We start from the raw sequence: 11255 nt of genomic DNA, 5'->3' as shown, positions 1-11255 counted from the left end.
ACACATTATACTGACATACAGTAACACGACACTCCACCCCAACACATTATACTGACATACAGTATGACACCCTACCCAGACACATTATACTGACATACAGTTACATGACACTCCACCCCAACACATTATACTGACATACAGTAACATGACACTCCACCCAACACATTATACTGACATAGAGTAACACGACACTCTACCCAGACACATTATACTGACATACAGTAACATGACACTCCACCCCAACACATTATACTGACATACAGTAACATTACACTCCGCCCCAACACATTATACTGACATACAGTAACACGACACTCTAACCAGACACTTTATACTGACATACAGTAACACGACACCCTAACCAGACACTTTATACTGACATACAGTAACACGACACCCTAACCAGACACTTTATACTGACATACAGTAACACGACACTCCACCCAGCTACATTATACTGACATACTCCACCCAGACACATTATACTGAACTACAGTAGCATGACACCCTACCCAGACACGTTATACTGAAATACAATAACATGACACCCTACCCAGACCCATTATACTGACATACAGTATTATGACACTCCACCCAGACACATTATACTGACATACAGTAGCATGACACCCTACCCAGACACGTTATACTGACATACAATAACATGACACCCTACCCAGACACATTATACTGACATACAGTATTATGACACTCCACCCAGACACATTACACTGACATACAGTAGCATGACACTCTACCCAGACACAGTATACTGACATACAGTAACATGACACCCTACCCAGACACATAATACTGACATACAGTATTATGACACTCCATCCCGACACATTATACTGACATACAGTAGCATGACACCCTACCCAGACACGTTATACTGACATACAATAACATTACACCCTACCCAGACACATTATACTGACATACAGTAACATGACACTCCACTCAGACACATTATACTGACATACAGTAGCATGACACCCTACCCAGACACATTATACTGACATACAGTAACAGGACACTCCACCGAGACACATTATACTGACATACAGCAGTATGACACTTTAACCAGACATATAGTAGCATTACACTCTAACCAGACACTTTATACTGACATACAGTAACACGACACTCTAACCAGACACTTTATACTGACATACAGTAACACGACACTCTAACCAGACACTTTATACTGACATATAGTAGCATTACACTCTAACCAGACACTTTATACTGACATACAGTAACACGACACTCTAACCAGACACTTTATACTGACATACAGTAACATGACACTCTAACCAGATACTTTATACTGACATAGAGTAACACGACACCCTACCCAGACACATTATACTGACATACAGTAACACGACACTCCACCCAGCTACATTGTACTGACATACAGTAACATGACACTCCACCCCACCTCATAATACTGACATACAGTATGACACCCCCGCCAGACACATTATACTGACATACGGTAACATGACACTCCACCCCAAGACATTATACCGCCATAGAGTAACACGACTCCCTACCCAGACCCATTATACTGACATACAGTATGACCCCCTACCAAGACACCTTATACTGACATACAGTAACATGACACTCCACCCCACCTCATAATACTGACATACAGTATGACACCCCCGCCAGACACATTATACTGACATACAGAAGCCTGACACTCCACCCGAACACATTATACTGTTGACGAGCTAATCAGTCACACCCTACCCAGACACGTTATACTGACATAAAATAACATGACAACCTACCCAGACACATTATACTGAAATACAGTAACATGACACTCCACCCCCACACATTATACTGACATACAGTAGCCTGACACTCCACCCGAACACATTATACTGTTGACGAGCTAATCAGTCACACCCTACCCAGACACGTTATACTGACATAAAATAACATGACAACCTACCCAGACACATTATACTGAAATACAGTAACATGACACTCCACCCCAACCCATTATACTGACATACAGTATGACACCCTACCCAAACACATTATACAGACATACAGTAACATGACACTCCACCCAAACACATTATACTGTCATACAGTAACATGACACTCCACCCAAACACATTATACTGTCATACAGTAACATGACACTCCACCCAAACACATTATACTGTCATACAGTAACATGACACTCCACCCCCACACATTATACTGACATACAGTAACAAGACACTCCGACCCAGCACATTATACTGACATACAGTAACATGCCACGCCACCGAGACACATTATACTGACATACAGCAGTATGACTCTCTAACCAGACATATAGTAGCATTCCACTCTAACCAGACACTTTATACAGACATACAGTAACACGACACTCTACCCAGACACTTTATACTGACATACAGTGTAAAGTGTCTGGTTAGGGTGTCATGTTACTGTATGTCAGTAACATGACACTCCACCCCAAGACATTATACCGCCATAGAGTAACACGACTCCCTACCCAGACCCATTATACTGACATACAGTAACACGACTCGCCACCCAGCTACATTATACTGACATACTCCACCCAGACACATTATACTATAGTAGCATTACACTCTAACCAGACACTTTTTACTGACATACAGTAACACGACACCCTACCCAGACACATTGTACTGACATACAGTAACATGACACGCCACCCCAACACATTATACTGACAAACAGTAACATGACACTCTAACCAGATATTATACTGACATATAGTAGCATTACACTCTACCCAGACACTTTATACTGACATACAGTAGCATGAAACTCTACCCAGACACAGTATACTGACATACAGTAGCATGACACTCTCCCCAGACACAGTATACTGACATACAGTAGCATGAAACTCTACCCAGACACAGTATACTGACATACAGTAACATGACACTCCACCGAGACACATTATACTGACATACAGTAGCCTGACACTCCCCCCGAACACATTATACTGTTGACGAGCTAATCAGTCACACCCTACCCAGACACGTTATACTGACATACAATAACATGACACTCTAACCAGACTCTTTATACTGACACACAGTAACACGACACTCCACCCAGCTACATTGTACTGACATACAGTAACATGACACTCCACTCAGACACATTATACGGACATACAGTAGCATGACTCCCTACCCAGACACATTATACTGAAATACAGTAACATGACACTCCACCCGAACACATTATACTGTTGACGAGCTAATCAGTCACACCCTACCCAGACACGTTATACTGACATAAAATAACATGACAACCTACCCAGACACATTATACTGAAATACAGTAACATGACACTCCACCCAAACACATTATACTGTCATACAGTAACATGACACTCCACCCCTACACATTATACTGACATACAGTATAATGTGTCTGGGTAGGGTGACGTGTTACTCTATGTCAGTATAAAGTATCTGGTTAGAGTGTCATGTTACTGACATACAGTAACATGACACTCAGTAACACGACACTCTAACCAGACACTTTAGACTGACAAACAGTAACACGACACTCTAACCAGACACTTTATATTGACATACAGTAACACGACACTCCACCCAGACACATTATACTGACATACAGTAGCCTGACACTCCACCCGAACACATTATACTGTTGACGAGCTAATCAGTCCTTACCGATTCCAAGCCAAAAGCTGAACGTCAAGCAGATAGCCGGACGTACCAATATCTAAGACTTCGTTGATATTTCACGATCAGGGAACGGAAACCACAACCGTCCTCGCTTGGGCAAACACTTAATTCCACGACCAAAAGCAAAATATTACCAAGTAACGCATTGGAAAAGGGAAACTAGTTACAAAGGAGAGAAAAAATCAGGATCCCAAAGGCGGCAATGGGTGCAGCAGATTTATTTTGATCACATTATTTTTGTCCCGAAATCCAGGACACTAAAGCAAATGCAACATTCTGAACGGAGTTCCAACATCGGTCGCCTCCTACGGTTCATGCAGTGGTATCTCCTTAATCCCTGATGTAAATGGATTACACCGAGGCAGACGTTTACAGGAATTGTCACGAAAAAAGAAACAATGGCCTTGAAATATGCTGGCGGTAGGCGCATTGTCGAATACCTGACTTATTATATCGAAGTTTGAGTTAGTGTGTTAGTCATCTTCGTGCTTAGTTGCTCATAACACCATGTATCGAAGTGCTACTGCCGGCTTTTGATTTTCTAAAATTTTCAGTTTTAAGAAATACCGTTATATCGAATACACACGCTAATTCGCTGCAGTATGTATCAGAAACTTGTGTAGCCAAAACGTACGTGGTTTCATTTTAATTTCTTGTTAAAATGGTTAAAGTACGAAAATATAGAACGGGCCATGTTACAACTTGTGCCGCCATTTTAATTAGTTGCTCTGTTGAATATCCCGTGGTTCCCCCTGTTGGGAATCAACAAGAGAAGAAGTAACAGTGTCAATAGCAGGCGTGTTCGGAGGAGATATTTAAAAGATGAAAATATAATGAGATTGTGTTGAACTCGCCTAATTGGTCTTTGACATTGTACACTGTTTTGAAATTGGTTAATAGATGAACGTGCCTGTACTTTAAATTTGTAAATTCGTAAACTCCGACAGAAGATCTGTATTATGCAAGCGATGACTGGCTTGGCCAATACCAATAGCAAGACACAGCAGGACTCTGAAGGGCAAGCCTGTCAAATATAACCCAACTAACTGTTATATAATCGGTCTTATTGTCGCCAAAGATCCCTCTTGTGTGTCGGCGCTAAGCTGTTCCCTCCCTCTCGATAAAATGTGCAAACATCTCCTGAGAGTAATTTTAGGTTAAGGTGTTGACATTCAAGAACAAAGGCGCCATTTTCCTTTTGATGTTTCTTGCCATCTCTCGATTTTATTCTTCACGTAATTGTTTTGGCTGTTTATTAGAATTACTCGAGGTAACACGGACTGAATTGTGTATAATAAAAAAAGTGAAAAAGAACATGAAACATTAATTAGGTAACTTGTGGCAGGTCCTCCTACCTGTATTGTAAACCAAAATGTCAGCAAACGTTAAGTTGTAGACGTGTTTTAGATAATTAAAAGGATGAAGTGATTTAGGATATTTGCATTTCAAAAACTATTCACCTTTATGGTAACTTTAAGCTTTGTTATTGACCCCATTAGCAGTTATTCGTTTTAAAAGACTTAGGTACAAGAGCGGTTCGGGTGTCCTTACCTAATTCTAGACTAAGATACAAGCGTCCTTATTACTTTGCCGATTTCCGGTTCGTAGTCTTAAATGCGCTTATGAATTATGTTTGTTGAGCCTGTAAATAACATTTGCTCAATGTTTTTTTCAATTTATTGATTTACACTAAACTGACACTTGTATTCTCCTGGAATAGTAAGGACACGTCTTTATTTAAACAGTACTGCAAACGTGATAAAACGAATAGAAACTTTTATCAAATATATTATTGAAATATATATATAAAAAAAATACAAAAGAATATTATTTTGTTTGACAGGAAAAGACGTAGAGCACAAGTATGACAGAAAATGACGACGTGACGAGAACATTTTGACGTGTGCTTCATGTGGATTTTAAACTGCAGAAATTAGGTTGGATTGTGTTGTTAGAAAAAAAACGAATTTACGAAAGAATCTAAAAAGATTTACAATTATTTTGAAACTGCAAGTTGCAATAATTTGCTGTGTTTTTTCATTCGAAATATTGGCAATAATACGCCTTAGATACCATAGTGAATTATGTAAAAAAAAAATAAAAAAAATTGGTACACAATTTAAACAATTTTGTTTTTGTACAAAATACTCCAATCCTTTGTGAAATCATCATTCCTATGATCTGCATATGGTACATATGCTTATTCTTAAACCAGTCTCTTAGTGCGTACACATACCGTTTGCCTTAATACCAAATAGTTCTATACCTGTACTACTTTATCGCATTTCAACAATTTCAAAGCAATTAACGACAGCAGCTGCCGGGGGAAGGCCTCTCACCCAATTACCCGGTTTCTAGTTGCAATCATTTTGGAAAACGATACATACAGACAATATACACGAAACTAAAAAGACACCCGCCAAATCACCCGGTCGTGTTGTTTATCACCTTCTCCAAAGTCAATTTATTTAAAACGTGTGCAACTCTAGTTTTATTGTTTTGATTCACAGCAAATATTAACGAGAATAATAAGAATTAATAAGAACAACGATTTCATTCAACTTTTTTACAACACCACTTATCTTAAAAAAAAATAAAGTGGTGTATATATGTACTAACGGGGTATATACTTCTGACAGAGCTCACGTGTCACGTGCCAAGGTACTGTCACAATCCTTTTCTTTGCAGCCGTACTGATGATTTCTTTAAAATAAAATGTTTTCACGAGTGTCTGTTGCATTGTCTTAATGAGTGTTTACACCTGTCACATCAAAGAATTAAAGGAGGACCCATCTTGTCTCGAAGAGACACCAAAACAAAATAAACACTATGAGTTAACATATTTCATTGAATGCAACGAAGTGCAAAATATCACAACATTACAAATGCTGTCAGCACAATATTTACGTAGATTAAGAAATATATATACGACTGGTCACAATTCTATACATTTCTGTATATTTTCTGCCAAATTTTTTGGTTAACTTCAAAGTTCAATAATATCTTAGGTTTGATTTTGGGATTAACTCCATACCTTTAAAACAGAAGGTCAAAACGTAATTTAACTTCATATCTGCATACAAATTGTTGAGTACCACATCATTATATCAAATGTAGATATCATTGACCTTTTCTTTTCTTTTTTGAAATTCAACTTTGATTTAGTTCATTTTTATGTATGGTTAGATTTTCCGTTAAAAGTTATTGTACATTCTGTCACAACATCCCCAACCACATATTTCATATTCCATTTTTTTCATATATAGACTGGAGCAGAAAAAAAAGAACCACGACAAGTTTTACCATTGCATTTCGTTAAACTTTATATCATGCTGTTACTATACTGCATAGCAGTCTGAATGTATGATAAATTATATTTTCAATCCAACTGTCACTTCTAAGTTCAATACGAATTAATATATTTGAAAGAACTAGTTTAACATTGACAATTCACTTGACCACAGCAGTGTATTGAAGATTAAATATTGCATGCATGAGCGTGCACGTGATCAACCTGGCGTGTTGTAAGTCGTCTGGCTCGAGCTTCCCGCCAGTATCACCCTAGGACACCACGAAAAGGTGTGCTAATGGCATCAGATCGAGAATTAAGAATCCCTTGACAGTATGCTACAAAGCGTTAGACAACATGCGGTCTATATAAGCCATAAGCTTAGTTCACTTCTCTCGAGGTTTTGCACAATAAAATACACATAGGGTTGTTTTTAATGGATCGGTCAGTTGTATTGATGACACCATGGCATACCGTTAACATTGGAAAATGTCCTGTCAAATAACCTTAAATCCTATTTTTACGCCTTCCTGAATGTTTCAGACGGCGAACATACATAAAAACTCGGTACGAAATCGGAAAAGACGCTTAATAAAAGAACTATCACTTCTATTTTTTTTCTCTCTTTCACAAACTGACAACTCTATCTATATTATCTGATTGAAAAGCAATATTTTTATTTCAAGACCTGTAATTTCTAGACCTTGAAATAAATTTTATATATCGACACATCTGATTGAGTTTAGTGTGTTTTTAATCTCATTGAAGCGACCAAGCAAGTCTTATTTCTTTTATTTTTTCTGCAGTTCATATTTTCACCTGCCAGTATTATATCTGAATGATTCTGAATACAGTAACAATTTAAATAGCACTTGAACATCATACAAATTATAACAGATATCTTTTAAATTCCTTTTATAAAAAAGATTAAGACTTTGATATCATGTCGTATTCAGGTGTTTTTTTCTCCTAGAGTGCACCTGCCCCGTTTTAACATTTGTGTTATACTGGCTTTTTATGAGATATTACTTCGTATTACCGCTAGATTAAAATTAAAAATCGATTCTATCTTGATAAATCCTTCATTTCCTGTTATTGAGTGTCGGTCGGGAGTAGGAGGGGTAATACTCCATACACTCAAAACATGATAATTGTGTCATGTTTCACAAAATAGCATTTATTTTTCCATTGCAAACAACAGATTGAGATAGTTGGAGGCACTCAGTCCGAAGCAATTCATGTTCCGTCCTCTAAATGGGCGTCACAGCACAACAATGTACACACTTCAACTAAACCTATGAAACAGATTTCTGAAAATATTTTCTCATATTACAGCTTTTCAAATAATGTAATCCTCTCAATTGCAATTGTTATCGATCGACCGGCATCACGCGCTGAAAAGATCGCCCAGAAACACTGGTATTACCAGTAGGTTATTCCGGAATTGCTTTAAGTTAATATCAGTCTTATTTTCATGTGCAAATATATTCCTTCCATCCCCTGTGGGGTTGAGTATAGCAGTCTTCATTATGAGGTTAATCATTGTACCTGGTACAGACTTTCCAAGTCTGATAAACCTACAGTTAATCTTTCTGAGTTTTGTTTCTACTTTATGAGATTCAAAATTAATAGCCAAAAGAACCGGATCATATCAGAGAAGTTTTAATAAAAATAACGAGAAGCAAATCTTCGCCATTGTTGTATAAATACAGACTTAGAAGTGTTGGTCTTGGTGATCCGTCTTACTTGGAAATTGTCGCCTGTGTTGAATGGAATTTGGGTCAACTTGTTTAAAGCGAAGTAATATAATAATGTAAGTGATCAAATACTCAGAAAAGGATAGGAATCACACTTTAAGCTGTGAAACTGCACATCTTGTTTTAGTTATAAACTCTATCCTGTATATATGAGTAAGGGCAAAACGATCCCCTCATGACGAGTGCCTGATATGCAACAGGAAATAGTTTTGTTTTGTAAGTTCATGCTGTCATATTCGACAATCCCTGTAAAACTTGTTGATTTTTATTGGCAATATTCACATCATCATGATATCACAATGACCTTATGTTTAAAATGATTACTTTGCATTCTATTTAAACTGACTTTGACGGTGAACAATATTGTTTGCATACAAAACCACATTTGTATGGTTGATGGTGCATCTTGATTGGAAATCAATCATTGCTTTAACGCGCTCTCTTTTAATCACCGTACATTCCCGTGTTTTTCGTGAGGTTCATTTTTTTCCATTTATTTTCGTGGTCAAAACACATATACATAAAATATTTATCCGGCGAATTTTTCAGGCAAAATATTCCAACACTTTTATGCTAAAGTTTTCGAAAAAATAGAAAGAGATGTTGATGCACGGTAACTGTTATGCACGTGTATCACAGTAACAATACAAGTCACAATGACTAATGTGTATCAACACAAAACTTACACTGTACCCTCAGCTTTTGGAGAAAACAATTTACTTACTATTGTTTGATCCTATAAAGAACCTACTAACTTCACAGTTTTTTCATGTGTCAATTGAGAGCAAAAACTGATAGGCTTTTTCCAACGCACTACTTGAGATCTTAACGTTTAAGCTAGGTATGTTATTTTCCCTATTGCCATCGTTTGTTTGTAGTATTGTCTTGGACATAGAGCGGGTCGTTCTGGAAAGTCACCAATAAAGCTAGTATTGCTGTGCTATAGGTTTGGATGGTCCATTCGTAATAAGAAGTGATGGCTTTTAAATTGATCTCTGAGAGTTCCTTCTTTTATGCTCAAACTATTTATTTAGTTACTAAAAAGGATGCATCCAAGGCTGTTTGGGAATTCCATCCTCTATATTTTTGTATTTGGTTTATTTTCAGATTTGTTTTTCAATACAGTATATATATATAGTCTCACATATTTGTGTATATAATTACTAACAACATCATACCGAAAAGCGTTTATCATAGGTGATATAATGTAACCTGGGGATGTTTGATATGTACATGGTATATGTGCAGATATCTACTGTATCTTTATAACAGAAAAAGGAACATTGATATAGAAAGGAAAAGAAGAAAGTAACAGGGGAAAGACAGGCGTAGAATAGATGACGGCAGAAGTGAAGAAACAGAAGAAGTGAGTTATAGTGTGGAAGGCAATTAAACATTTTATCAGAAGGTGCGTCCCCTTTTTTTAAATACAGAACGTCTAAATCCATCCCTGTTACCTGTCACGAAGATATAAACGATTACTCTTAGTTTTGTATGGATGCAATACATAAAAAGTCATATATCCTGTAAGGAATATGGAACTTCAAAGTCTGCATTTAATATAGCCAATGAGGGTCCTTAATCCTTCTCAAACCTCGGGAATGCCCTGTCTACCGCATGAGAGCTAGCGTGGTTCAGACTAACAGTAGCGTGTGTTTGTGTAGAGGAGTAGGCGTGGATATAAATTGTTTTTTGATCGTTCAGAGACATCTACGTTATTTTCGAAATTAGGCGTCAAATCGCAGCCTTGTGGTTCTAGAAACTCGACACGACCACTATTAACATACAGACACTAGCACAAATTTTAAAATGTAGTACAATCTAACAAAGAAATAAAAAGAATCTTAACAACTTCAAAAACACATCCATTGACAAACCAATTATGGTCAATATTCAAACACGAATTTCTGTAACAGATCAATTTACTTTTCAGTCCCCACCCGTGGCGAGATTCTTCTTAAGCAAATTATATTTTATTCATGAGCTGAGTGTAATGTATTCCAGTTAATTAGTCTCACAGTTTGAAAAAGACATGTTAAGTGTCATTGTAGGCCAGCTATGTTAAAGACTACACCCGAGATGGCTCACCTGTCAAGGAGGGCTCTCCAACAACTGTTTTTTAGGAAGGGGAACAATCCTCCCCGTGTTTGTTTGAATAAGGTAGGGTTTCATTAGGGGTACGTGCACCTTATCCCCAGGCAAGTAGGTTGAATAGAACCGGGTACCACCAGTATTACCAGGCGTGATAGATACCTGGAAATATGCAAAAAATTGGTGAAAAATTTGTCGCATTATCTTGTGCATTACCGAGTATATTTCATGCAAAAATCTGTTTTTACGTATGAAACTTAGTTCAGTCTCAATGTAACGTTACCAGGTGACTGCACCTTTAAAATTTGGAAATAGATACCGTATGCCATCATATACTGTACCGTACAGCTGATTCGTCTTTCTGGACTCATCGGTGATACTCGG

Source organism: Mizuhopecten yessoensis, unplaced genomic scaffold (assembly GCF_002113885.1).
Source record: "Mizuhopecten yessoensis strain PY_sf001 unplaced genomic scaffold, ASM211388v2 scaffold10771, whole genome shotgun sequence".
Taxonomy (NCBI): Eukaryota; Metazoa; Mollusca; class Bivalvia; order Pectinida; family Pectinidae; genus Mizuhopecten; species Mizuhopecten yessoensis.
Note: the sequence above shows the minus strand (reverse complement) of the source record.